At 59.5% G+C, this 27,813-nt stretch overlaps 1 long non-coding RNA gene and 10 other non-coding genes across 11 annotated transcripts; all 11 read right to left on the reverse strand.

The window, feature by feature from the left end:
• Positions 1–2,524: 2,524 nt before the first annotated feature.
• On the reverse strand, positions 2,525–2,618 carry LOC140689896 (small nucleolar RNA SNORD116). Its single transcript, XR_012065043.1, has one exon. It is a non-coding gene; the product is annotated as a small nucleolar RNA SNORD116 (small nucleolar RNA).
• A 2,636-nt stretch (positions 2,619–5,254) lies between these two features.
• On the reverse strand, positions 5,255–5,348 carry LOC140689897 (small nucleolar RNA SNORD116). Its single transcript, XR_012065044.1, has one exon. It is a non-coding gene; the product is annotated as a small nucleolar RNA SNORD116 (small nucleolar RNA).
• Positions 5,349–7,984: 2,636 nt separating this feature from the next.
• LOC140689898 (small nucleolar RNA SNORD116) lies at positions 7,985–8,078 on the reverse strand. The gene has a single exon (XR_012065045.1). It is a non-coding gene; the product is annotated as a small nucleolar RNA SNORD116 (small nucleolar RNA).
• A 228-nt stretch (positions 8,079–8,306) lies between these two features.
• On the reverse strand, positions 8,307–27,533 carry LOC140689674 (uncharacterized). The gene is made up of 8 exons (XR_012064702.1): positions 27,405–27,533; positions 24,675–24,816; positions 21,945–22,086; positions 19,215–19,356; positions 16,485–16,626; positions 13,755–13,896; positions 11,025–11,166; positions 8,307–8,436 (listed from the first exon to the last, which is right to left on the reverse strand). It is a non-coding gene; the product is annotated as an uncharacterized lncRNA (long non-coding RNA).
• Positions 10,715–10,808, reverse strand: LOC140689899 (small nucleolar RNA SNORD116). The gene has a single exon (XR_012065046.1). It is a non-coding gene; the product is annotated as a small nucleolar RNA SNORD116 (small nucleolar RNA).
• Positions 13,445–13,538, reverse strand: LOC140689900 (small nucleolar RNA SNORD116). The gene has a single exon (XR_012065047.1). It is a non-coding gene; the product is annotated as a small nucleolar RNA SNORD116 (small nucleolar RNA).
• LOC140689901 (small nucleolar RNA SNORD116) lies at positions 16,175–16,268 on the reverse strand. The gene has a single exon (XR_012065048.1). It is a non-coding gene; the product is annotated as a small nucleolar RNA SNORD116 (small nucleolar RNA).
• Positions 18,905–18,998, reverse strand: LOC140689902 (small nucleolar RNA SNORD116). The gene has a single exon (XR_012065049.1). It is a non-coding gene; the product is annotated as a small nucleolar RNA SNORD116 (small nucleolar RNA).
• LOC140689903 (small nucleolar RNA SNORD116) lies at positions 21,635–21,728 on the reverse strand. Its single transcript, XR_012065050.1, has one exon. It is a non-coding gene; the product is annotated as a small nucleolar RNA SNORD116 (small nucleolar RNA).
• On the reverse strand, positions 24,365–24,458 carry LOC140689904 (small nucleolar RNA SNORD116). The gene has a single exon (XR_012065051.1). It is a non-coding gene; the product is annotated as a small nucleolar RNA SNORD116 (small nucleolar RNA).
• LOC140689905 (small nucleolar RNA SNORD116) lies at positions 27,095–27,188 on the reverse strand. Its single transcript, XR_012065052.1, has one exon. It is a non-coding gene; the product is annotated as a small nucleolar RNA SNORD116 (small nucleolar RNA).
• Positions 27,534–27,813: the final 280 nt, after the last annotated feature.

Raw genomic sequence — 27,813 nt, forward strand, 5'->3', positions numbered from 1 at the left:
AGAGCCAGCAAGCCACTGAGCAGCAGCAACGGTCAATCCTTTCTGGCCGCCTTTCGGGCAGTCCGAGAACATCCGAAAGCCAATGCCAGCGCTGGGGGTGGGGGACGAGAGTGCGTACCGTCATCCTGAGCGATCCACGGGAAGGTTCAGCATCCTGGGCCCGACCCACTTCTTCGGGGACTCCCGGCCACCACCAGTCACCAGAAAACGGGAAGCTCTTCTTGTCTTGGCTGACGGCAAGCCTGGCCCGGCAACCCCACCTGGCAAGGGGACAGAAATCACATGCACGCTTCAGACGTGGGCACAACTTCTCAGAGAGCATGCTCCATGCCAATCAACCTTTAGCTCGGGGAAGCCCGCTATCTGCTACCCACCTCCCTTTATCCCTTCAATACCAACGAATGCGTGTCTGAACGCACGAGGGTAGGGGCCTTGGCGCATGTGAGTTTCGTGTGTGTGTGTGGCAGGGGTGGGGCCTGACTGCCCATGGGACTGCATGGCTGCGTCTCTGGGTGTTTGTGTGTCCTGTGTGCCCCGCCGAAAATCTCAGTGCCTGAAAATGCATGCTTTCCACTCAGCGCCATGGAGGCCTGCCCATCCTTAACATGACCGCGGTCCTCTGCCTTCCAGAGTGGCCATGGCATCGTGGGTCTCTAGGAGCCGCTGCAATAGGCCAAGAACCCCTTCTCTCCAACAGCCATTCCTTCTGATCAGAGCCAACCGCACCCACCTACACCACATTTGGGGCCGTGGATGGGATATCCACCAAGTCACCCTGCCGCCCAACGCCTCCACAGGATAGGGGGAGCTGGAGGCAATACTCACTGCCTATGTCAACCAGGAAAGCATTGACATCAAAGCTCACACCACGCTGAACCTGGCTCCAGGGCACATCCAGCCTCTATTCAACCTGTGTCTCGGTGCCACTGCAATCCAGAAGCCTCGTCCTGGCAGCTGTGCCTAAACGCCTGCGCAGGGCAGGTGAAAACGCCCAGGGGAGAAGTGGTGGGGAGCCTCCATGAACCAGGGCCAAACCCCACGGATGCCAGGGCACTCACGTCACCACCAACGGCCGAGACCCACATCGGGCAGGATTCGGGGCCCTGACCTTCAAAGCAAAGTCCAAACGCTGAGCAGCCTGCTCCAAACATGAGTCCTCACGGACCAAGGCCCAGTCGCCCCACAGGGCTCCTCGGACATTATGCACACAGGGCAAACACCGAGCTTCAGGGCACACAGTCTCAAAGGATGTCCCCTTGGATGAAGCCACAGCCCACCACCCTCAACCGAGGACCTCTTCTCAGCACTGTAACCCCACCATGGGACTCACGGAGATTCAATGCCCTGTTCACGAGGACCACAGGAAGTCCTGAAAGACAGGAGCTCCCCATGCGAAAGGAAACCTCGAATGGGGCAAAATCGGCACGTCACTGTCCACCGCAGCCCACCCGGGATCTCAGCAAACGTGTGCCATGCCCGTGCACCAGCAGGCTTAAATCTCAACACATGTCACGGGGAAGGGGGCCCTCTGGGCCAGATACGTGGCTCCCACCTAAAGGCGCCCTTTCACGTTGCACGGTCATGCACCTGCAGGCAAAGGGGCAAGAGGGCATCTTGCCGTAAGGCATCTGGACCGAGCCTTTCACTGCCTCTCTCTCAGGTTCCCGGAAGACACCTTTCGGGAGTCTCTTGGACCAACCGGCAAGCCGACACTACACAGGTCTGCTAGCACCGCCCATCCACCTGGACCCGAGGAGCCTTCCTCCCTAGGCATCCACGGGCAGCCCCTCAGGAAATACCGACCGGCCTCAGGAAGCCCAGGACAGCAGCAGGAGCCAAATGACGACAGCGTGTTCTACGAAAGCACACAAAACCACTCCAGCCCTAACCTCCCCATACACTTCCCTTCCAGTCTACACCGCCCGCCAACCCCCATGCTTCAAGGCAGCGCTGCGTCCTCAGCAAGCTCCGTGCTTCCGCCCTTGCCACCAACACTGGGGCAGTGCGCGCAGTAGGGAGCTGCCAACCCGATCCCTCAGCCTGCTCCCGCCACCGACCGACCCCAAACCCGACCCCGAATCGGCACACAACCACCGTGCCCTCCACAGTCCTCACCAAGACACAGGTCGGAAACACGCAGAAACACGCCTCAACGGTGGGTCCAGTAGCCAAACACCCACACCTCTTCTCTTTGGCTCTGACACATACATCAAGTCGGCCCACGGCCCAAATACAGCCAAGCTGCCCCAAACAAACTGACTCGTGCCACCTGCTCACGGGGCCTACGCCAATCCTGCACTCCCACTTCCAGGAGCAGCAGGGGAGCTGGCCCCTGCCACATCCCACAACGGCCACTCAAACAAGGACCTCTCATCCCAGCATGCCTCAACTAATGCGTGCACACGACTGACCCTAAGACAGCTCTCTGATGTTGGCTCCGTGGGGGGTGGTTGCAGCAGTGTGAACAAGGGCAAGCTGGACCCCACTCCTAACTATGCCCTAGCCCCCGGGGAGGCAACGTGCTGGACCTCAGTTTCGATGAGAACGACGGTAGTGAGTTCTCACTCATTTTGTTCAGATTTTCCAAGGAATGCATATGAGGGAGTCATCATCGATCCGAGCACGTGCTGGCATGCTGGACAACTCAACGTGGCAGGCTGGGTGGCTCCACAGAGGAGCAAGTGAGCTCGGAGACCTCCAGCAACCTCAGCAATCCAGAGCCAGCAAGCCACTGAGCAGCAGCAACGGTCAATCCTTTCTGGCCGCCTTTCGGGCAGTCCGAGAACATCCGAAAGCCAATGCCAGCGCTGGGGGTGGGGGACGAGAGTGCGTACCGTCATCCTGAGCGATCCACGGGAAGGTTCAGCATCCTGGGCCCGACCCACTTCTTCGGGGACTCCCGGCCACCACCAGTCACCAGAAAACGGGAAGCTCTTCTTGTCTTGGCTGACGGCAAGCCTGGCCCGGCAACCCCACCTGGCAAGGGGACAGAAATCACATGCACGCTTCAGACGTGGGCACAACTTCTCAGAGAGCATGCTCCATGCCAATCAACCTTTAGCTCGGGGAAGCCCGCTATCTGCTACCCACCTCCCTTTATCCCTTCAATACCAACGAATGCGTGTCTGAACGCACGAGGGTAGGGGCCTTGGCGTATGTGAGTTTCGTGTGTGTGTGTGGCAGGGGTGGGGCCTGACTGCCCATGGGACTGCATGGCTGCGTCTCTGGGTGTTTGTGTGTCCTGTGTGCCCCGCCGAAAATCTCAGTGCCTGAAAATGCATGCTTTCCACTCAGCGCCATGGAGGCCTGCCCATCCTTAACATGACCGCGGTCCTCTGCCTTCCAGAGTGGCCATGGCATCGTGGGTCTCTAGGAGCCGCTGCAATAGGCCAAGAACCCCTTCTCTCCAACAGCCATTCCTTCTGATCAGAGCCAACCGCACCCACCTACACCACATTTGGGGCCGTGGATGGGATATCCACCAAGTCACCCTGCCGCCCAACGCCTCCACAGGATAGGGGGAGCTGGAGGCAATACTCACTGCCTATGTCAACCAGGAAAGCATTGACATCAAAGCTCACACCACGCTGAACCTGGCTCCAGGGCACATCCAGCCTCTATTCAACCTGTGTCTCGGTGCCACTGCAATCCAGAAGCCTCGTCCTGGCAGCTGTGCCTAAACGCCTGCGCAGGGCAGGTGAAAACGCCCAGGGGAGAAGTGGTGGGGAGCCTCCATGAACCAGGGCCAAACCCCACGGATGCCAGGGCACTCACGTCACCACCAACGGCCGAGACCCACATCGGGCAGGATTCGGGGCCCTGACCTTCAAAGCAAAGTCCAAACGCTGAGCAGCCTGCTCCAAACATGAGTCCTCACGGACCAAGGCCCAGTCGCCCCACAGGGCTCCTCGGACATTATGCACACAGGGCAAACACCGAGCTTCAGGGCACACAGTCTCAAAGGATGTCCCCTTGGATGAAGCCACAGCCCACCACCCTCAACCGAGGACCACTTCTCAGCACTGTAACCCCACCATGGGACTCACGGAGATTCAATGCCCTGTCCACGAGGACCACAGGAAGTCCTGAAAGACAGGAGCTCCCCATGCGAAAGGAAACCTCGAATGGGGCAAAATCGGCACGTCACTGTCCACCGCAGCCCACCCGGGATCTCAGCAAACGTGTGCCATGCCCGTGCACCAGCAGGCTTAAATCTCAACACATGTCACGGGGAAGGGGGCCCTCTGGGCCAGATACGTGGCTCCCACCTAAAGGCACCCTTTCACGTTGCACGGTCATGCACCTGCAGGCAAAGGGGCAAGAGGGCATCTTGCCGTAAGGCATCCGGACCGAGCCTTGCACTGCCTCTCTCTCAGGTTCCCGGAAGACACCTTTCGGGAGTCTCTTGGACCAACCGGCAAGCCGACACTACACAGGTCTGCTAGCACTGCCCATCCACCTGGACCCGAGGAGCCTTCCTCCCTAGGCATCCACGGGCAGCCCCTCAGGAAATACCGACCGGCCTCAGGAAGCCCAGGACAGCAGCAGGAGCCAAATGACGACAGCGTGTTCTACGAAAGCACACAAAACCACTCCAGCCCTAACCTCCCCATACACTTCCCTTCCAGTCTACACCGCCCGCCAACCCCCATGCTTCAAGGCAGCGCTGCGTCCTCAGCAAGCTCCGTGCTTCCGCCCTTGCCACCAACACTGGGGCAGTGCGCGCAGTAGGGAGCTGCCAAGGCTAGCATGGCAACCCGATCCCTCAGCCTGCTCCCGCCACCGACCGACCCCGAACCCGACCCCGCATCGGCACACAACCACCGTGCCCTCCACAGTCCTCACCAAGACACAGGTCGGAAACACGCAGAAACACGCCTCAACGGTGGGTCCAGTAGCCAAACACCCACACCTCTTCTCTTTGGCTCTGACACATACATCAAGTCGGCCCACGGCCCAAATACAGCCAAGCTGCCCCAAACAAACCGACTCGTGCCACCTGCTCACGGGGCCTACGCCAATCCTGCACTCCCACTTCCAGGAGCAGCAGGGGAGCTGGCCCCTGCCACATCCCACAACGGCCACTCAAACAAGGACCTCTCATCCCAGCATGCCTCAACTAATGCGTGCACACGACTGACCCTAAGACAGCTCTCTGATGTTGGCTCCGTGGGGGGTGGTTGCAGCAGTGTGAACAAGGGCAAGCTGGACCCCACTCCTAACTATGCCCTAGCCCCCGGGGAGGCAACGTGCTGGACCTCAGTTTCGATGAGAACGACGGTAGTGAGTTCTCACTCATTTTGTTCAGATTTTCCAAGGAATGCATATGAGGGAGTCATCATCGATCCGAGCACGTGCTGGCATGCTGGACAACTCAACGTGGCAGGCTGGGTGGCTCCACAGAGGAGCCAGTGAGCTCGGAGACCTCCAGCAACCCCAGCAATCCAGAGCCAGCAAGCCACTGAGCAGCAGCAACGGTCAATCCTTTCTGGCCGCCTTTCGGGCAGTCCGAGAACATCCGAAAGCCAATGCCAGCGCTGGGGGTGGGGGACGAGAGTGCGTACCGTCATCCTGAGCGATCCACGGGAAGGTTCAGCATCCTGGGCCCGACCCACTTCTTCGGGGACTCCCGGCCACCACCAGTCACCAGAAAACGGGAAGCTCTTCTTGTCTTGGCTGACGGCAAGCCTGGCCCGGCAACCCCACCTGGCAAGGGGACAGAAATCACATGCACGCTTCAGACGTGGGCACAACTTCTCAGAGAGCATGCTCCATGCCAATCAACCTTTAGCTCGGGGAAGCCCGCTATCTGCTACCCACCTCCCTTTATCCCTTCAATACCAACGAATGCGTGTCTGAACGCACGAGGGTAGGGGCCTTGGCGTATGTGAGTTTCGTGTGTGTGTGTGGCAGGGGTGGGGCCTGACTGCCCATGGGACTGCATGGCTGCGTCTCTGGGTGTTTGTGTGTCCTGTGTGCCCCGCCGAAAATCTCAGTGCCTGAAAATGCATGCTTTCCACTCAGCGCCATGGAGGCCTGCCCATCCTTAACATGACCGCGGTCCTCTGCCTTCCAGAGTGGCCATGGCATCGTGGGTCTCTAGGAGCCGCTGCAATAGGCCAAGAACCCCTTCTCTCCAACAGCCATTCCTTCTGATCAGAGCCAACCGCACCCACCTACACCACATTTGGGGCCGTGGATGGGATATCCACCAAGTCACCCTGCCGCCCAACGCCTCCACAGGATAGGGGGAGCTGGAGGCAATACTCACTGCCTATGTCAACCAGGAAAGCATTGACATCAAAGCTCACACCACGCTGAACCTGGCTCCAGGGCACATCCAGCCTCTATTCAACCTGTGTCTCGGTGCCACTGCAATCCAGAAGCCTCGTCCTGGCAGCTGTGCCTAAACGCCTGCGCAGGGCAGGTGAAAACGCCCAGGGGAGAAGTGGTGGGGAGCCTCCATGAACCAGGGCCAAACCCCACGGATGCCAGGGCACTCACGTCACCACCAACGGCCGAGACCCACATCGGGCAGGATTCGGGGCCCTGACCTTCAAAGCAAAGTCCAAACGCTGAGCAGCCTGCTCCAAACATGAGTCCTCACGGACCAAGGCCCAGTCGCCCCACAGGGCTCCTCGGACATTATGCACACAGGGCAAACACCGAGCTTCAGGGCACACAGTCTCAAAGGATGTCCCCTTGGATGAAGCCACAGCCCACCACCCTCAACCGAGGACCTCTTCTCAGCACTGTAACCCCACCATGGGACTCACGGAGATTCAATGCCCTGTTCACGAGGACCACAGGAAGTCCTGAAAGACAGGAGCTCCCCATGCGAAAGGAAACCTCGAATGGGGCAAAATCGGCACGTCACTGTCCACCGCAGCCCACCCGGGATCTCAGCAAACGTGTGCCATGCCCGTGCACCAGCAGGCTTAAATCTCAACACATGTCACGGGGAAGGGGGCCCTCTGGGCCAGATACGTGGCTCCCACCTAAAGGCGCCCTTTCACGTTGCACGGTCATGCACCTGCAGGCAAAGGGGCAAGAGGGCATCTTGCCGTAAGGCATCTGGACCGAGCCTTGCGCTGCCTCTCTCTCAGGTTCCCGGAAGACACCTTTCGGGAGTCTCTTGGACCAACCGGCAAGCCGACACTACACAGGTCTGCTAGCACCGCCCATCCACCTGGACCCGAGGAGCCTTCCTCCCTAGGCATCCACGGGCAGCCCCTCAGGAAATACCGACCGGCCTCAGGAAGCCCAGGACAGCAGCAGGAGCCAAATGACGACAGCGTGTTCTACGAAAGCACACAAAACCACTCCAGCCCTAACCTCCCCATACACTTCCCTTCCAGTCTACACCGCCCGCCAACCCCCATGCTTCAAGGCAGCGCTGCGTCCTCAGCAAGCTCCGTGCTTCCGCCCTTGCCACCAACACTGGGGCAGTGCGCGCAGTAGGGAGCTGCCAAGGCTAGCATGGCAACCCGATCCCTCAGCCTGCTCCCGCCACGGACCGACCCCGAACCCGACCCCGAATCGGCACACAACCACCGTGCCCTCCACAGTCCTCACCAAGACACAGGTCGGAAACACGCAGAAACACGCCTCAACGGTGGGTCCAGTAGCCAAACACCCACACCTCTTCTCTTTGGCTCTGACACATACATCAAGTCGGCCCACGGCCCAAATACAGCCAAGCTGCCCCAAACAAACCGACTCGTGCCACCTGCTCACGGGGCCTACGCCAATCCTGCACTCCCACTTCCAGGAGCAGCAGGGGAGCTGGCCCCTGCCACATCCCACAACGGCCACTCAAACAAGGACCTCTCATCCCAGCATGCCTCAACTAATGCGTGCACACGACTGACCCTAAGACAGCTCTCTGATGTTGGCTCCGTGGGGGGTGGTTGCAGCAGTGTGAACAAGGGCAAGCTGGACCCCACTCCTAACTATGCCCTAGCCCCCGGGGAGGCAACGTGCTGGACCTCAGTTTCGATGAGAACGACGGTAGTGAGTTCTCACTCATTTTGTTCAGATTTTCCAAGGAATGCATATGAGGGAGTCATCATCGATCCGAGCACGTGCTGGCATGCTGGACAACTCAACGTGGCAGGCTGGGTGGCTCCACAGAGGAGCCAGTGAGCTCGGAGACCTCCAGCAACCCCAGCAATCCAGAGCCAGCAAGCCACTGAGCAGCAGCAACGGTCAATCCTTTCTGGCCGCCTTTCGGGCAGTCCGAGAACATCCGAAAGCCAATGCCAGCGCTGGGGGTGGGGGACGAGAGTGCGTACCGTCATCCTGAGCGATCCACGGGAAGGTTCAGCATCCTGGGCCCGACCCACTTCTTCGGGGACTCCCGGCCACCACCAGTCACCAGAAAACGGGAAGCTCTTCTTGTCTTGGCTGACGGCAAGCCTGGCCCGGCAACCCCACCTGGCAAGGGGACAGAAATCACATGCACGCTTCAGACGTGGGCACAACTTCTCAGAGAGCATGCTCCATGCCAATCAACCTTTAGCTCGGGGAAGCCCGCTATCTGCTACCCACCTCCCTTTATCCCTTCAATACCAACGAATGCGTGTCTGAACGCACGAGGGTAGGGGCCTTGGCGTATGTGAGTTTCGTGTGTGTGTGTGGCAGGGGTGGGGCCTGACTGCCCATGGGACTGCATGGCTGCGTCTCTGGGTGTTTGTGTGTCCTGTGTGCCCCGCCGAAAATCTCAGTGCCTGAAAATGCATGCTTTCCACTCAGCACCATGGAGGCCTGCCCATCCTTAACATGACCGCGGTCCTCTGCCTTCCAGAGTGGCCATGGCATCGTGGGTCTCTAGGAGCCGCTGCAATAGGCCAAGAACCCCTTCTCTCCAACAGCCATTCCTTCTGATCAGAGCCAACCGCACCCACCTACACCACATTTGGGGCCGTGGATGGGATATCCACCAAGTCACCCTGCCGCCCAACGCCTCCACAGGATAGGGGGAGCTGGAGGCAATACTCACTGCCTATGTCAACCAGGAAAGCATTGACATCAAAGCTCACACCACGCTGAACCTGGCTCCAGGGCACATCCAGCCTCTATTCAACCTGTGTCTCGGTGCCACTGCAATCCAGAAGCCTCGTCCTGGCAGCTGTGCCTAAACGCCTGCGCAGGGCAGGTGAAAACGCCCAGGGGAGAAGTGGTGGGGAGCCTCCATGAACCAGGGCCAAACCCCACGGATGCCAGGGCACTCACGTCACCACCAACGGCCGAGACCCACATCGGGCAGGATTCGGGGCCCTGACATTCAAAGCAAAGTCCAAATGCTGAGCAGCCTGCTCCAAACATGAGTCCTCACGGACCAAGGCCCAGTCGCCCCACAGGGCTCCTCGGACATTATGCACACAGGGCAAACACCGAGCTTCAGGGCACACAGTCTCAAAGGATGTCCCCTTGGATGAAGCCACAGCCCACCACCCTCAACCGAGGACCTCTTCTCAGCACTGTAACCCCACCATGGGACTCACGGAGATTCAATGCCCTGTTCACGAGGACCACAGGAAGTCCTGAAAGACAGGAGCTCCCCATGCGAAAGGAAACCTCGAATGGGGCAAAATCGGCACGTCACTGTCCACCGCAGCCCACCCGGGATCTCAGCAAACGTGTGCCATGCCCGTGCACCAGCAGGCTTAAATCTCAACACATGTCACGGGGAAGGGGGCCCTCTGGGCCAGATACGTGGCTCCCACCTAAAGGCGCCCTTTCACGTTGCACGGTCATGCACCTGCAGGCAAAGGGGCAAGAGGGCATCTTGCCGTAAGGCATCTGGACCGAGCCTTGCACTGCCTCTCTCTCAGGTTCCCGGAAGACACCTTTCGGGAGTCTCTTGGACCAACCGGCAAGCCGACACTACACAGGTCTGCTAGCACCGCCCATCCACCTGGACCCGAGGAGCCTTCCTCCCTAGGCATCCATGGGCAGCCCCTCAGGAAATACCGACCAGCCTCAGGAAGCCCAGGACAGCAGCAGGAGCCAAATGACCACAGCGTGTTCTACGAAAGCACACAAAACCACTCCAGCCCTAACCTCCCCATACACTTCCCTTCCAGTCTACACCGCCCGCCAACCCCCATGCTTCAAGGCAGCGCTGCGTCCTCAGCAAGCTCCGTGCTTCCGCCCTTGCCACCAACACTGGGGCAGTGCGCGCAGTAGGGAGCTGCCAAGGCTAGCATGGCAACCCGATCCCTCAGCCTGCTCCCGCCACGGACCGACCCCGAACCCGACCCCGAATCGGCACACAACCACCGTGCCCTCCACAGTCCTCACCAAGACACAGGTCGGAAACACGCAGAAACACGCCTCAACGGTGGGTCCAGTAGCCAAACACCCACACCTCTTCTCTTTGGCTCTGACACATACATCAAGTCGGCCCACGGCCCAAATACAGCCAAGCTGCCCCAAACAAACCGACTCGTGCCACCTGCTCACGGGGCCTACGCCAATCCTGCACTCCCACTTCCAGGAGCAGCAGGGGAGCTGGCCCCTGCCACATCCCACAACGGCCACTCAAACAAGGACCTCTCATCCCAGCATGCCTCAACTAATGCGTGCACACGACTGACCCTAAGACAGCTCTCTGATGTTGGCTCCGTGGGGGGTGGTTGCAGCAGTGTGAACAAGGGCAAGCTGGACCCCACTCCTAACTATGCCCTAGCCCCCGGGGAGGCAACGTGCTGGACCTCAGTTTCGATGAGAACGACGGTAGTGAGTTCTCACTCATTTTGTTCAGATTTTCCAAGGAATGCATATGAGGGAGTCATCATCGATCCGAGCACGTGCTGGCATGCTGGACAACTCAACGTGGCAGGCTGGGTGGCTCCACAGAGGAGCCAGTGAGCTCGGAGACCTCCAGCAACCCCAGCAATCCAGAGCCAGCAAGCCACTGAGCAGCAGCAACGGTCAATCCTTTCTGGCCGCCTTTCGGGCAGTCCGAGAACATCCGAAAGCCAATGCCAGCGCTGGGGGTGGGGGACGAGAGTGCGTACCGTCATCCTGAGCGATCCACGGGAAGGTTCAGCATCCTGGGCCCGACCCACTTCTTCGGGGACTCCCGGCCACCACCAGTCACCAGAAAACGGGAAGCTCTTCTTGTCTTGGCTGACGGCAAGCCTGGCCCGGCAACCCCACCTGGCAAGGGGACAGAAATCACATGCACGCTTCAGACGTGGGCACAACTTCTCAGAGAGCATGCTCCATGCCAATCAACCTTTAGCTCGGGGAAGCCCGCTATCTGCTACCCACCTCCCTTTATCCCTTCAATACCAACGAATGCGTGTCTGAACGCACGAGGGTAGGGGCCTTGGCGTATGTGAGTTTCGTCTGTGTGTGTGGCAGGGGTGGGGCCTGACTGCCCATGGGACTGCATGGCTGCGTCTCTGGGTGTTTGTGTGTCCTGTGTGCCCCGCCGAAAATCTCAGTGCCTGAAAATGCATGCTTTCCACTCAGCGCCATGGAGGCCTGCCCATCCTTAACATGACCGCGGTCCTCTGCCTTCCAGAGTGGCCATGGCATCGTGGGTCTCTAGGAGCCGCTGCAATAGGCCAAGAACCCCTTCTCTCCAACAGCCATTCCTTCTGATCAGAGCCAACCGCACCCACCTACACCACATTTGGGGCCGTGGATGGGATATCCACCAAGTCACCCTGCCGCCCAACGCCTCCACAGGATAGGGGGAGCTGGAGGCAATACTCACTGCCTATGTCAACCAGGAAAGCATTGACATCAAAGCTCACACCACGCTGAACCTGGCTCCAGGGCACATCCAGCCTCTATTCAACCTGTGTCTCGGTGCCACTGCAATCCAGAAGCCTCGTCCTGGCAGCTGTGCCTAAACGCCTGGGCAGGGCAGGGGAAAACGCCCAGAGGAGAAGTGGTGGGGAGCCTCCATGAACCAGGGCCAAACCCCACGGATGCCAGGGCACTCACGTCACCACCAACGGCCGAGACCCACATCGGGCAGGATTCGGGGCCCTGACCTTCAAAGCAAAGTCCAAACGCTGAGCAGCCTGCTCCAAACATGAGTCCTCACGGACCAAGGCCCAGTCGCCCCACAGGGCTCCTCGGACATTATGCACACAGGGCAAACACCGAGCTTCAGGGCACACAGTCTCAAAGGATGTCCCCTTGGATGAAGCCACAGCCCACCACCCTCAACCGAGGACCTCTTCTCAGCACTGTAACCCCACCATGGGACTCACGGAGATTCAATGCCCTGTTCACGAGGACCACAGGAAGTCCTGAAAGACAGGAGCTCCCCATGCGAAAGGAAACCTCGAATGGGGCAAAATCGGCACGTCACTGTCCACCGCAGCCCACCCGGGATCTCAGCAAACGTGTGCCATGCCCGTGCACCAGCAGGCTTAAATCTCAACACATGTCACGGGGAAGGGGGCCCTCTGGGCCAGATACGTGGCTCCCACCTAAAGGCGCCCTTTCACGTTGCACGGTCATGCACCTGCAGGCAAAGGGGCAAGAGGGCATCTTGCCGTAAGGCATCTGGACCGAGCCTTGCACTGCCTCTCTCTCAGGTTCCCGGAAGACACCTTTCGGGAGTCTCTTGGACCAACCGGCAAGCCGACACTACACAGGTCTGCTAGCACCGCCCATCCACCTGGACCCGAGGAGCCTTCCTCCCTAGGCATCCACGGGCAGCCCCTCAGGAAATACCGACCGGCCTCAGGAAGCCCAGGACAGCAGCAGGAGCCAAATGACGACAGCGTGTTCTATGAAAGCACACAAAACCACTCCAGCCCTAACCTCCCCATACACTTCCCTTCCAGTCTACACCGCCCGCCAACCCCCATGCTTCAAGGCAGCGCTGCGTCCTCAGCAAGCTCCGTGCTTCCGCCCTTGCCACCAACACTGGGGCAGTGCGCGCAGTAGGGAGCTGCCAAGGCTAGCATGGCAACCCGATCCCTCAGCCTGCTCCCACCACCGACCGACCCCGAACCCGACCCCGAATCGGCACACAACCACCGTGCCCTCCACAGTCCTCACCAAGACACAGGTCGGAAACACGCAGAAACACGCCTCAACGGTGGGTCCAGTAGCCAAACACCCACACCTCTTCTCTTTGGCTCTGACACATACATCAAGTCGGCCCACGGCCCAAATACAGCCAAGCTGCCCCAAACAAACCGACTCGTGCCACCTGCTCATGGGGCCTACGCCAATCCTGCACTCCCACTTCCAGGAGCAGCAGGGGAGCTGGCCCCTGCCACATCCCACAACGGCCACTCAAACAAGGACCTCTCATCCCAGCATGCCTCAACTAATGCGTGCACACGACTGACCCTAAGACAGCTCTCTGATGTTGGCTCCGTGGGGGGTGGTTGCAGCAGTGTGAACAAGGGCAAGCTGGACCCCACTCCTAACTATGCCCTAGCCCCCGGGGAGGCAACGTGCTGGACCTCAGTTTCGATGAGAACGACGGTAGTGAGTTCTCACTCATTTTGTTCAGATTTTCCAAGGAATGCATATGAGGGAGTCATCATCGATCCGAGCACGTGCTGGCATGCTGGACAACTCAACGTGGCAGGCTGGGTGGCTCCACAGAGGAGCCAGTGAGCTCGGAGACCTCCAGCAACCCCAGCAATCCAGAGCCAGCAAGCCACTGAGCAGCAGCAACGGTCAATCCTTTCTGGCCGCCTTTCGGGCAGTCCGAGAACATCCGAAAGCCAATGCCAGCGCTGGGGGTGGGGGACGAGAGTGCGTACCGTCATCCTGAGCGATCCACGGGAAGGTTCAGCATCCTGGGCCCGACCCACTTCTTCGGGGACTCCCGGCCACCACCAGTCACCAGAAAACGGGAAGCTCTTCTTGTCTTGGCTGACGGCAAGCCTGGCCCGGCAACCCCACCTGGCAAGGGGACAGAAATCACATGCACGCTTCAGACGTGGGCACAACTTCTCAGAGAGCATGCTCCATGCCAATCAACCTTTAGCTCGGGGAAGCCCGCTATCTGCTACCCACCTCCCTTTATCCCTTCAATACCAACGAATGCGTGTCTGAACGCACGAGGGTAGGGGCCTTGGCGTATGTGAGTTTCGTGTGTGTGTGTGGCAGGGGTGGGGCCTGACTGCCCATGGGACTGCATGGCTGCGTCTCTGGGTGTTTGTGTGTCCTGTGTGCCCCGCCGAAAATCTCAGTGCCTGAAAATGCATGCTTTCCACTCAGCGCCATGGAGGCCTGCCCATCCTTAACATGACCGCGGTCCTCTGCCTTCCAGAGTGGCCATGGCATCGTGGGTCTCTAGGAGCCGCTGCAATAGGCCAAGAACCCCTTCTCTCCAACAGCCATTCCTTCTGATCAGAGCCAACCGCACCCACCTACACCACATTTGGGGCCGTGGATGGGATATCCACCAAGTCACCCTGCCGCCCAACGCCTCCACAGGATAGGGGGAGCTGGAGGCAATACTCACTGCCTATGTCAACCAGGAAAGCATTGACATCAAAGCTCACACCACGCTGAACCTGGCTCCAGGGCACATCCAGCCTCTATTCAACCTGTGTCTCGGTGCCACTGCAATCCAGAAGCCTCGTCCTGGCAGCTGTGCCTAAACGCCTGCGCAGGGCAGGTGAAAACACCCAGGGGAGAAGTGGTGGGGAGCCTCCATGAACCAGGGCCAAACCCCACGGATGCCAGGGCACTCACGTCACCACCAACGGCCGAGACCCACATCGGGCAGGATTCGGGGCCCTGACCTTCAAAGCAAAGTCCAAACGCTGAGCAGCCTGCTCCAAACATGAGTCCTCACGGACCAAGGCCCAGTCGCCCCACAGGGCTCCTCGGACATTATGCACACAGGGCAAACACCGAGCTTCAGGGCACACAGTCTCAAAGGATGTCCCCTTGGATGAAGCCACAGCCCACCACCCTCAACCGAGGACCTCTTCTCAGCACTGTAACCCCACCATGGGACTCACGGAGATTCAATGCCCTGTTCACGAGGACCACAGGAAGTCCTGAAAAACAGGAGCTCCCCATGCGAAAGGAAACCTCGAATGGGGCAAAATCGGCACGTCACTGTCCACCGCAGCCCACCCGGGATCTCAGCAAACGTGTGCCATGCCCGTGCACCAGCAGGCTTAAATCTCAACACATGTCACGGGGAAGGGGGCCCTCTGGGCCAGATACGTGGCTCCCACCTAAAGGCGCCCTTTCACGTTGCACGGTCATGCACCTGCAGGCAAAGGGGCAAGAGGGCATCTTGCCGTAAGGCATCTGGACCGAGCCTTGCACCGCCTCTCTCTCAGGTTCCCGGAAGACACCTTTCGGGAGTCTCTTGGACCAACCGGCAAGCCGACACTACACAGGTCTGCTAGCACCGCCCATCCACCTGGACCCGAGGAGCCTTCCTCCCTAGGCATCCATGGGCAGCCCCTCAGGAAATACCGACCGGCCTCAGGAAGCCCAGGACAGCAGCAGGAGCCAAATGACGACAGCGTGTTCTACGAAAGCACACAAAACCACTCCAGCCCTAACCTCCCCATACACTTCCCTTCCAGTCTACACCGCCCGCCAACCCCCATGCTTCAAGGCAGCGCTGCGTCCTCAGCAAGCTCCGTGCTTCCGCCCTTGCCACCAACACTGGGGCAGTGCGCGCAGTAGGGAGCTGCCAAGGCTAGCATGGCAACCCGATCCCTCAGCCTGCTCCCGCCACCGACCGACCCCGAACCCGACCCCGCATCGGCACACAACCACCGTGCCCTCCACAGTCCTCACCAAGACACAGGTCGGAAACACGCAGAAACACGCCTCAACGGTGGGTCCAGTAGCCAAACACCCACACCTCTTCTCTTTGGCTCGGACACATACATCAAGTCGGCCCACGGCCCAAATACAGCCAAGCTGCCCCAAACAAACCGACTCGTGCCACCTGCTCACGGGGCCTACGCCAATCCTGCACTCCCACTTCCAGGAGCAGCAGGGGAGCTGGCCCCTGCCACATCCCACAACGGCCACTCAAACAAGGACCTCTCATCCCAGCATGCCTCAACTAATGCGTGCACACGACTGACCCTAAGACAGCTCTCTGATGTTGGCTCCGTGGGGGGTGGTTGCAGCAGTGTGAACAAGGGCAAGCTGGACCCCACTCCTAACTATGCCCTAGCCCCCGGGGAGGCAACGTGCTGGACCTCAGTTTCGATGAGAACGACGGTAGTGAGTTCTCACTCATTTTGTTCAGATTTTCCAAGGAATGCATATGAGGGAGTCATCATCGATCCGAGCACGTGCTGGCATGCTGGACAACTCAACGTGGCAGGCTGGGTGGCTCCACAGAGGAGCCAGTGAGCTCGGAGACCTCCAGCAACCCCAGCAATCCAGAGCCAGCAAGCCACTGAGCAGCAGCAACGGTCAATCCTTTCTGGCCGCCTTTCGGGCAGTCCGAGAACATCCGAAAGCCAATGCCAGCGCTGGGGGTGGGGGACGAGAGTGCGTACCGTCATCCTGAGCGATCCACGGGAAGGTTCAGCATCCTGGGCCCGACCCACTTCTTCGGGGACTCCCGGCCACCACCAGTCACCAGAAAACGGGAAGCTCTTCTTGTCTTGGCTGACGGCAAGCCTGGCCCGGCAACCCCACCTGGCAAGGGGACAGAAATCACATGCACGCTTCAGACGTGGGCACAACTTCTCAGAGAGCATGCTCCATGCCAATCAACCTTTAGCTCGGGGAAGCCCGCTATCTGCTACCCACCTCCCTTTATCCCTTCAATACCAACGAATGCGTGTCTGAACGCACGAGGGTAGGGGCCTTGGCGCATGTGACTTTCGTGTGTGTGTGTGGCAGGGGTGGGGCCTGACTGCCCATGGGACTGCATGGCTGCGTCTCTGGGTGTTTGTGTGTCCTGTGTGCCCCGCCGAAAATCTCAGTGCCTGAAAATGCATGCTTTCCACTCAGCGCCATGGAGGCCTGCCCATCCTTAACATGACCGCGGTCCTCTGCCTTCCAGAGTGGCCATGGCATCGTGGGTCTCTAGGAGCCGCTGCAATAGGCCAAGAACCCCTTCTCTCCAACAGCCATTCCTTCTGATCAGAGCCAACCGCACCCACCTACACCACATTTGGGGCCGTGGATGGGATATCCACCAAGTCACCCTGCCGCCCAACGCCTCCACAGGGTAGGGGGAGCTGGAGGCAATACTCACTGCCTATGTCAACCAGGAAAGCATTGACATCAAAGCTCACACCACGCTGAACCTGGCTCCAGGGCACATCCAGCCTCTATTCAACCTGTGTCTCGGTGCCACTGCAATCCAGAAGCCTCGTCCTGGCAGCTGTGCCTAAACGCCTGCGCAGGGCAGGTGAAAACGCCCAGGGGAGAAGTGGTGGGGAGCCTCCATGAACCAGGGCCAAACCCCACGGATGCCAGGGCACTCACGTCACCACCAACGGCCGAGACCCACATCGGGCAGGATTCGGGGCCCTGACCTTCAAAGCAAAGTCCAAACGCTGAGCAGCCTGCTCCAAACATGAGTCCTCACGGACCAAGGCCCAGTCGCCCCACAGGGCTCCTCGGACATTATGCACACAGGGCAAACACCGAGCTTCAGGGCACACAGTCTCAAAGGATGTCCCCTTGGATGAAGCCACAGCCCACCACCCTCAACCGAGGACCTCTTCTCAGCACTGTAACCCCACCATGGGACTCACGGAGATTCAATGCCCTGTTCACGAGGACCACAGGAAGTCCTGAAAGACAGGAGCTCCCCATGCGAAAGGAAACCTCGAATGGGGCAAAATCGGCACGTCACTGTCCACCGCAGCCCACCCGGGATCTCAGCAAACGTGTGCCATGCCCGTGCACCAGCAGGCTTAAATCTCAACACATGTCACGGGGAAGGGGGCCCTCTGGGCCAGATACGTGGCTCCCACCTAAAGGCGCCCTTTCACGTTGCACGGTCATGCACCTGCAGGCAAAGGGGCAAGAGGGCATCTTGCCGTAAGGCATCTGGACCGAGCCTTGCACCGCCTCTCTCTCAGGTTCCCGGAAGACACCTTTCGGGAGTCTCTTGGACCAACCGGCAAGCCGACACTACACAGGTCTGCTAGCACCGCCCATCCACCTGGACCCGAGGAGCCTTCCTCCCTAGGCATCCATGGGCAGCCCCTCAGGAAATACCGACCGGCCTCAGGAAGCCCAGGACAGCAGCAGGAGCCAAATGACGACAGCGTGTTCTACGAAAGCACACAAAACCACTCCAGCCCTAACCTCCCCATACACTTCCCTTCCAGTCTACACCGCCCGCCAACCCCCATGCTTCAAGGCAGCGCTGCGTCCTCAGCAAGCTCCGTGCTTCCGCCCTTGCCACCAACACTGGGGCAGTGCGCGCAGTAGGGAGCTGCCAAGGCTAGCATGGCAACCCGATCCCTCAGCCTGCTCCCGCCACCGACCGACCCCGAACCCGACCCCGAATCGGCACACAACCACCGTGCCCTCCACAGTCCTCACCAAGACACAGGTCGGAAACACGCAGAAACACGCCTCAACGGTGGGTCCAGTAGCCAAACACCCACACCTCTTCTCTTTGGCTCTGACACATACATCAAGTCGGCCCACGGCCCAAATACAGCCAAGCTGCCCCAAACAAACCGACTCGTGCCACCTGCTCACGGGGCCTACGCCAATCCTGCACTCCCACTTCCAGGAGCAGCAGGGGAGCTGGCCCCTGCCACATCCCACAACGGCCACTCAAACAAGGACCTCTCATCCCAGCATGCCTCAACTAATGCGTGCACACGACTGACCCTAAGACAGCTCTCTGATGTTGGCTCCGTGGGGGGTGGTTGCAGCAGTGTGAACAAGGGCAAGCTGGACCCCACTCCTAACTATGCCCTAGCCCCCGGGGAGGCAACGTGCTGGACCTCAGTTTCGATGAGAACGACGGTAGTGAGTTCTCACTCATTTTGTTCAGATTTTCCAAGGAATGCATATGAGGGAGTCATCATCGATCCGAGCACGTGCTGGCATGCTGGACAACTCAACGTGGCAGGCTGGGTGGCTCCACAGAGGAGCCAGTGAGCTCGGAGACCTCCAGCAACCCCAGCAATCCAGAGCCAGCAAGCCACTGAGCAGCAGCAACGGTCAATCCTTTCTGGCCGCCTTTCGGGCAGTCCGAGAACATCCGAAAGCCAATGCCAGCGCTGGGGGTGGGGGACGAGAGTGCGTACCGTCATCCTGAGCGATCCACGGGAAGGTTCAGCATCCTGGGCCCGACCCACTTCTTCGGGGACTCCCGGCCACCACCAGTCACCAGAAAACGGGAAGCTCTTCTTGTCTTGGCTGACGGCAAGCCTGGCCCGGCAACCCCACCTGGCAAGGGGACAGAAATCACATGCACGCTTCAGACGTGGGCACAACTTCTCAGAGAGCATGCTCCATGCCAATCAACCTTTAGCTCGGGGAAGCCCGCTATCTGCTACCCACCTCCCTTTATCCCTTCAATACCAACGAATGCGTGTCTGAACGCACGAGGGTAGGGGCCTTGGCGCATGTGACTTTCGTGTGTGTGTGTGGCAGGGGTGGGGCCTGACTGCCCATGGGACTGCATGGCTGCGTCTCTGGGTGTTTGTGTGTCCTGTGTGCCCCGCCGAAAATCTCAGTGCCTGAAAATGCATGCTTTCCACTCAGCGCCATGGAGGCCTGCCCATCCTTAACATGACCGCGGTCCTCTGCCTTCCAGAGTGGCCATGGCATCGTGGGTCTCTAGGAGCCGCTGCAATAGGCCAAGAACCCCTTCTCTCCAACAGCCATTCCTTCTGATCAGAGCCAACCGCACCCACCTACACCACATTTGGGGCCGTGGATGGGATATCCACCAAGTCACCCTGCCGCCCAACGCCTCCACAGGATAGGGGGAGCTGGAGGCAATACTCACTGCCTATGTCAACCAGGAAAGCATTGACATCAAAGCTCACACCACGCTGAACCTGGCTCCAGGGCACATCCAGCCTCTATTCAACCTGTGTCTCGGTGCCACTGCAATCCAGAAGCCTCGTCCTGGCAGCTGTGCCTAAACGCCTGCGCAGGGCAGGTGAAAACGCCCAGGGGAGAAGTGGTGGGGAGCCTCCATGAACCAGGGCCAAACCCCACGGATGCCAGGGCACTCACGTCACCACCAACGGCCGAGACCCACATCGGGCAGGATTCGGGGCCCTGACCTTCAAAGCAAAGTCCAAACGCTGAGCAGCCTGCTCCACACATGAGTCCTCACGGACCAAGGCCCAGTCGCCCCACAGGGGTCCTCGGACATTATGCACACAGGGCAAACACCGAGCTTCAGGGCACACAGTCTCAAAGGATGTCCCCTTGGATGAAGCCACAGCCCACCACCCTCAACCGAGGACCTCTTCTCAGCACTGTAACCCCACCATGGGACTCACGGAGATTCAATGCCCTGTTCACGAGGACCACAGGAAGTCCTGAAAGACAGGAGCTCCCCATGCGAAAGGAAACCTCGAATGGGGCAAAATCGGCACGTCACTGTCCACCGCAGCCCACCCGGGATCTCAGCAAACGTGTGCCATGCCCGTGCACCAGCAGGCTTAAATCTCAACACATGTCACGGGGAAGGGGGCCCTCTGGGCCAGATACGTGGCTCCCACCTAAAGGCGCCCTTTCACGTTGCACGGTCATGCACCTGCAGGCAAAGGGGCAAGAGGGCATCTTGCCGTAAGGCATCTGGACCGAGCCTTGCACCGCCTCTCTCTCAGGTTCCCGGAAGACACCTTTCGGGAGTCTCTTGGACCAACCGGCAAGCCGACACTACACAGGTCTGCTAGCACCGCCCATCCACCTGGACCCGAGGAGCCTTCCTCCCTAGGCATCCATGGGCAGCCCCTCAGGAAATACCGACCGGCCTCAGGAAGCCCAGGACAGCAGCAGGAGCCAAATGACGACAGCGTGTTCTACGAAAGCACACAAAACCACTCCAGCCCTAACCTCCCCATACACTTCCCTTCCAGTCTACACCGCCCGCCAACCCCCATGCTTCAAGGCACCGCTGCGTCCTCAGCAAGCTCCGTGCTTCCGCCCTTGCCACCAACACTGGGGCAGTGCGCGCAGTAGGGAGCTGCCAAGGCTAGCATGGCAACCCGATCCCTCAGCCTGCTCCCGCCACCGACCGACCCCGAACCCGACCCCGAATCGGCACACAACCACCGTGCCCTCCACAGTCCTCACCAAGACACAGGTCGGAAACACGCAGAAACACGCCTCAACGGTGGGTCCAGTAGCCAAACACCCACACCTCTTCTCTTTGGCTGTGACACATACATCAAGTCGGCCCACGGCCCAAATACAGCCAAGCTGCCCCAAACAAACCGACTCGTGCCACCTGCTCACGGGGCCTACGCCAATCCTGCACTCCCACTTCCAGGAGCAGCAGGGGAGCTGGCCCCTGCCACATCCCACAACGGCCACTCAAACAAGGACCTCTCATCCCAGCATGCCTCAACTAATGCGTGCACACGACTGACCCTAAGACAGCTCTCTGATGTTGGCTCCGTGGGGGGTGGTTGCAGCAGTGTGAACAAGGGCAAGCTGGACCCCACTCCTAACTATGCCCTAGCCCCCGGGGAGGCAACGTGCTGGACCTCAGTTTCGATGAGAACGACGGTAGTGAGTTCTCACTCATTTTGTTCAGATTTTCCAAGGAATGCATATGAGGGAGTCATCATCGATCCGAGCACGTGCTGGCATGCTGGACAACTCAACGTGGCAGGCTGGGTGGCTCCACAGAGGAGCCAGTGAGCTCGGAGACCTCCAGCAACCCCAGCAATCCAGAGCCAGCAAGCCACTGAGCAGCAGCAACGGTCAATCCTTTCTGGCCGCCTTTCGGGCAGTCCGAGAACATCCGAAAGCCAATGCCAGCGCTGGGGGTGGGGGACGAGAGTGCGTACCGTCATCCTGAGCGATCCACGGGAAGGTTCAGCATCCTGGGCCCGACCCACTTCTTCGGGGACTCCCGGCCACCACCAGTCACCAGAAAACGGGAAGCTCTTCTTGTCTTGGCTGACGGCAAGCCTGGCCCGGCAACCCCACCTGGCAAGGGGACAGAAATCACATGCACGCTTCAGACGTGGGCACAACTTCTCAGAGAGCATGCTCCATGCCAATCAACCTTTAGCTCGGGGAAGCCCGCTATCTGCTACCCACCTCCCTTTATCCCTTCAATACCAACGAATGCGTGTCTGAACGCACGAGGGTAGGGGCCTTGGCGCATGTGAGTTTCGTGTGTGTGTGTGGCAGGGGTGGGGCCTGACTGCCCATGGGACTGCATGGCTGCGTCTCTGGGTGTTTGTGTGTCCTGTGTGCCCCGCCGAAAATCTCAGTGCCTGAAAATGCATGCTTTCCACTCAGCGCCATGGAGGCCTGCCCATCCTTAACATGACCGCGGTCCTCTGCCTTCCAGAGTGGCCATGGCATCGTGGGTCTCTAGGAGCCGCTGCAATAGGCCAAGAACCCCTTCTCTCCAACAGCCATTCCTTCTGATCAGAGCCAACCGCACCCACCTACACCACATTTGGGGCCGTGGATGGGATATCCACCAAGTCACCCTGCCGCCCAACGCCTCCACAGGATAGGGGGAGCTGGAGGCAATACTCACTGCCTATGTCAACCAGGAAAGCATTGACATCAAAGCTCACACCACGCTGAACCTGGCTCCAGGGCACATCCAGCCTCTATTCAACCTGTGTCTCGGTGCCACTGCAATCCAGAAGCCTCGTCTTGGCAGCTGTGCCTAAACGCCTGCGCAGGGCAGGTGAAAACGCCCAGGGGAGAAGTGGTGGGGAGCCTCCATGAACCAGGGCCAAACCCCACGGATGCCAGGGCACTCACGTCACCACCAACGGCCGAGACCCACATCGGGCAGGATTCGGGGCCCTGACCTTCAAAGCAAAGTCCAAACGCTGAGCAGCCTGCTCCAAACATGAGTCCTCACGGACCAAGGCCCAGTCGCCCCACAGGGCTCCTCGGACATTATGCACACAGGGCAAACACCGAGCTTCAGGGCACACAGTCTCAAAGGATGTCCCCTTGGATGAAGCCACAGCCCACCACCCTCAACCGAGGACCTCTTCTCAGCACTGTAACCCCACCATGGGACTCACGGAGATTCAATGCCCTGTTCACGAGGACCACAGGAAGTCCTGAAAGACAGGAGCTCCCCATGCGAAAGGAAACCTCGAATGGGGCAAAATCGGCACGTCACTGTCCACCGCAGCCCACCCGGGATCTCAGCAAACGTGTGCCATGCCCGTGCACCAGCAGGCTTAAATCTCAACACATGTCACGGGGAAGGGGGCCCTCTGGGCCAGATACGTGGCTCCCACCTAAAGGCGCCCTTTCACGTTGCACGGTCATGCACCTGCAGGCAAAGGGGCAAGAGGGCATCTTGCCGTAAGGCATCTGGACCGAGCCTTGCACTGCCTCTCTCTCAGGTTCCCGGAAGACACCTTTCGGGAGTCTCTTGGACCAACCGGCAAGCCGACACTACACAGGTCTGCTAGCACCGCCCATCCACCTGGACCCGAGGAGCCTTCCTCCCTAGGCATCCATGGGCAGCCCCTCAGGAAATACCGACCGGCCTCAGGAAGCCCAGGACAGCAGCAGGAGCCAAATGACGACAGCGTGTTCTACGAAAGCACACAAAACCACTCCAGCCCTAACCTCCCCATACACTTCCCTTCCAGTCTACACCGCCCGCCAACCCCCATGCTTCAAGGCACCGCTGCGTCCTCAGCAAGCTCCGTGCTTCCGCCCTTGCCACCAACACTGGGGCAGTGCGCGCAGTAGGGAGCTGCCAAGGCTAGCATGGCAACCCGATCCCTCAGCCTGCTCCCGCCACCGACCGACCCCGAACCCGACCCCGAATCGGCACACAACCACCGTGCCCTCCACAGTCCTCACCAAGACACAGGTCGGAAACACGCAGAAACACGCCTCAACGGTGGGTCCAGTAGCCAAACACCCACACCTCTTCTCTTTGGCTCTGACACATACATCAAGTCGGCCCACGGCCTAAATACAGCCAAGCTGCCCCAAACAAACCGACTCGTGCCACCTGCTCACGGGGCCTACGCCAATCCTGCACTCCCACTTCCAGGAGCAGCAGGGGAGCTGGCCCCTGCCACATCCCACAACGGCCACTCAAACAAGGACCTCTCATCCCAGCATGCCTCAACTAATGCGTGCACACGACTGACCCTAAGACAGCTCTCTGATGTTGGCTCCGTGGGGGGTGGTTGCAGCAGTGTGAACAAGGGCAAGCTGGACCCCACTCCTAACTATGCCCTAGCCCCCGGGGAGGCAACGTGCTGGACCTCAGTTTCGATGAGAACGACGGTAGTGAGTTCTCACTCATTTTGTTCAGATTTTCCAAGGAATGCATATGAGGGAGTCATCATCGATCCGAGCACGTGCTGGCATGCTGGACAACTCAACGTGGCAGGCTGGGTGGCTCCACAGAGGAGCCAGTGAGCTCGGAGACCTCCAGCAACCCCAGCAATCCAGAGCCAGCAAGCCACTGAGCAGCAGCAACGGTCAATCCTTTCTGGCCGCCTTTCGGGCAGTCCGAGAACATCCGAAAGCCAATGCCAGCGCTGGGGGTGGGGGACGAGAGTGCGTACCGTCATCCTGAGCGATCCACGGGAAGGTTCAGCATCCTGGGCCCGACCCACTTCTTCGGGGACTCCCGGCCACCACCAGTCACCAGAAAACGGGAAGCTCTTCTTGTCTTGGCTGACGGCAAGCCTGGCCCGGCAACCCCACCTGGCAAGGGGACAGAAATCACATGCACGCTTCAGACGTGGGCACAACTTCTCAGAGAGCATGCTCCATGCCAATCAACCTTTAGCTCGGGGAAGCCCGCTATCTGCTACCCACCTCCCTTTATCCCTTCAATACCAACGAATGCGTGTCTGAACGCACGAGGGTAGGGGCCTTGGCGCATGTGACTTTCGTGTGTGTGTGTGGCAGGGGTGGGGCCTGACTGCCCATGGGACTGCATGGCTGCGTCTCTGGGTGTTTGTGTGTCCTGTGTGCCCCGCCGAAAATCTCAGTGCCTGAAAATGCATGCTTTCCACTCAGCGCCATGGAGGCCTGCCCATCCTTAACATGACCGCGGTCCTCTGCCTTCCAGAGTGGCCATGGCATCGTGGGTCTCTAGGAGCCGCTGCAATAGGCCAAGAACCCCTTCTCTCCAACAGCCATTCCTTCTGATCAGAGCCAACCGCACCCACCTACACCACATTTGGGGCCGTGGATGGGATATCCACCAAGTCATCCTGCCGCCCAACGCCTCCACAGGATAGGGGGAGCTGGAGGCAATACTCACTGCCTATGTCAACCAGGAAAGCATTGACATCAAAGCTCACACCACGCTGAACCTGGCTCCAGGGCACATCCAGCCTCTATTCAACCTGTGTCTCGGTGCCACTGCAATCCAGAAGCCTCGTCCTGGCAGCTGTGCCTAAACGCCTGCGCAGGGCAGGTGAAAACGCCCAGGGGAGAAGTGGTGGGGAGCCTCCATGAACCAGGGCCAAACCCCACGGATGCCAGGGCACTCACGTCACCACCAACGGCCGAGACCCACATCGGGCAGGATTCGGGGCCCTGACCTTCAAAGCAAAGTCCAAACGCTGAGCAGCCTGCTCCAAACATGAGTCCTCACGGACCAAGGCCCAGTCGCCCCACAGGGCTCCTCGGACATTATGCACACAGGGCAAACACCGAGCTTCAGGGCACACAGTCTCAAAGGATGTCCCCTTGGATGAAGCCACAGCCCACCACCCTCAACCGAGGACCTCTTCTCAGCACTGTAACCCCACCATGGGACTCACGGAGATTCAATGCCCTGTTCACGAGGACCACAGGAAGTCCTGAAAGACAGGAGCTCCCCATGCGAAAGGAAACCTCGAATGGGGCAAAATCGGCACGTCACTGTCCACCGCAGCCCACCCGGGATCTCAGCAAACGTGTGCCATGCCCGTGCACCAGCAGGCTTAAATCTCAACACATGTCACGGGGAAGGGGGCCCTCTGGGCCAGATACGTGGCTCCCACCTAAAGGCGCCCTTTCACGTTGCACGGTCATGCACCTGCAGGCAAAGGGGCAAGAGGGCATCTTGCCGTAAGGCATCTGGACCGAGCCTTGCACTGCCTCTCTCTCAGGTTCCCGGAAGACACCTTTCGGGAGTCTCTTGGACCAACCGGCAAGCCGACACTACACAGGTCTGCTAGCACCGCCCATCCACCTGGACCCGAGGAGCCTTCCTCCCTAGGCATCCATGGGCAGCCCCTCAGGAAATACCGACCGGCCTCAGGAAGCCCAGGACAGCAGCAGGAGCCAAATGACGACAGCGTGTTCTACGAAAGCACACAAAACCACTCCAGCCCTAACCTCCCCATACACTTCCCTTCCAGTCTACACCGCCCGCCAACCCCCATGCTTCAAGGCAGCGCTGCGTCCTCAGCAAGCTCCGTGCTTCCGCCCTTGCCACCAACACTGGGGCAGTGCGCGCAGTAGGGAGCTGCCAAGGCTAGCATGGCAACCCGATCCCTCAGCCTGCTCCCGCCACCGACCGACCCCGAACCCGACCCCGCATCGGCACACAACCACCGTGCCCTCCACAGTCCTCACCAAGACACAGGTCGGAAACACGCAGAAACACGCCTCAACGGTGGGTCCAGTAGCCAAACACCCACACCTCTTCTCTTTGGCTCTGACACATACATCAAGTCGGCCCACGGCCCAAATACAGCCAAGCTGCCCCAAACAAACCGACTCGTGCCACCTGCTCACGGGGCCTACGCCAATCCTGCACTCCCACTTCCAGGAGCAGCAGGGGAGCTGGCCCCTGCCACATCCCACAACGGCCACTCAAACAAGGACCTCTCATCCCAGCATGCCTCAACTAATGCGTGCACACGACTGACCCTAAGACAGCTCTCTGATGTTGGCTCCGTGGGGGGTGGTTGCAGCAGTGTGAACAAGGGCAAGCTGGACCCCACTCCTAACTATGCCCTAGCCCCCGGGGAGGCAACGTGCTGGACCTCAGTTTCGATGAGAACGACGGTAGTGAGTTCTCACTCATTTTGTTCAGATTTTCCAAGGAATGCATATGAGGGAGTCATCATCGATCCGAGCACGTGCTGGCATGCTGGACAACTCAACGTGGCAGGCTGGGTGGCTCCACAGAGGAGCCAGTGAGCTCGGAGACCTCCAGCAACCCCAGCAATCCAGAGCCAGCAAGCCACTGAGCAGCAGCAACGGTCAATCCTTTCTGGCCGCCTTTCGGGCAGTCCGAGAACATCCGAAAGCCAATGCCAGCGCTGGGGGTGGGGGACGAGAGTGCGTACCGTCATCCTGAGCGATCCACGGGAAGGTTCAGCATCCTGGGCCCGACCCACTTCTTCGGGGACTCCCGGCCACCACCAGTCACCAGAAAACGGGAAGCTCTTCTTGTCTTGGCTGACGGCAAGCCTGGCCCGGCAACCCCACCTGGCAAGGGGACAGAAATCACATGCACGCTTCAGACGTGGGCACAACTTCTCAGAGAGCATGCTCCATGCCAATCAACCTTTAGCTCGGGGAAGCCCGCTATCTGCTACCCACCTCCCTTTATCCCTTCAATACCAACGAATGCGTGTCTGAACGCACGAGGGTAGGGGCCTTGGCGTATGTGAGTTTCGCGTGTGTGTGTGGCAGGGGTGGGGCCTGACTGCCCATGGGACTGCATGGCTGCGTCTCTGGGTGTTTGTGTGTCCT

The sequence above is a fragment of the Vicugna pacos genome, chromosome 27 (assembly GCF_048564905.1).
Source record: "Vicugna pacos chromosome 27, VicPac4, whole genome shotgun sequence".
Taxonomy (NCBI): Eukaryota; Metazoa; Chordata; class Mammalia; order Artiodactyla; family Camelidae; genus Vicugna; species Vicugna pacos.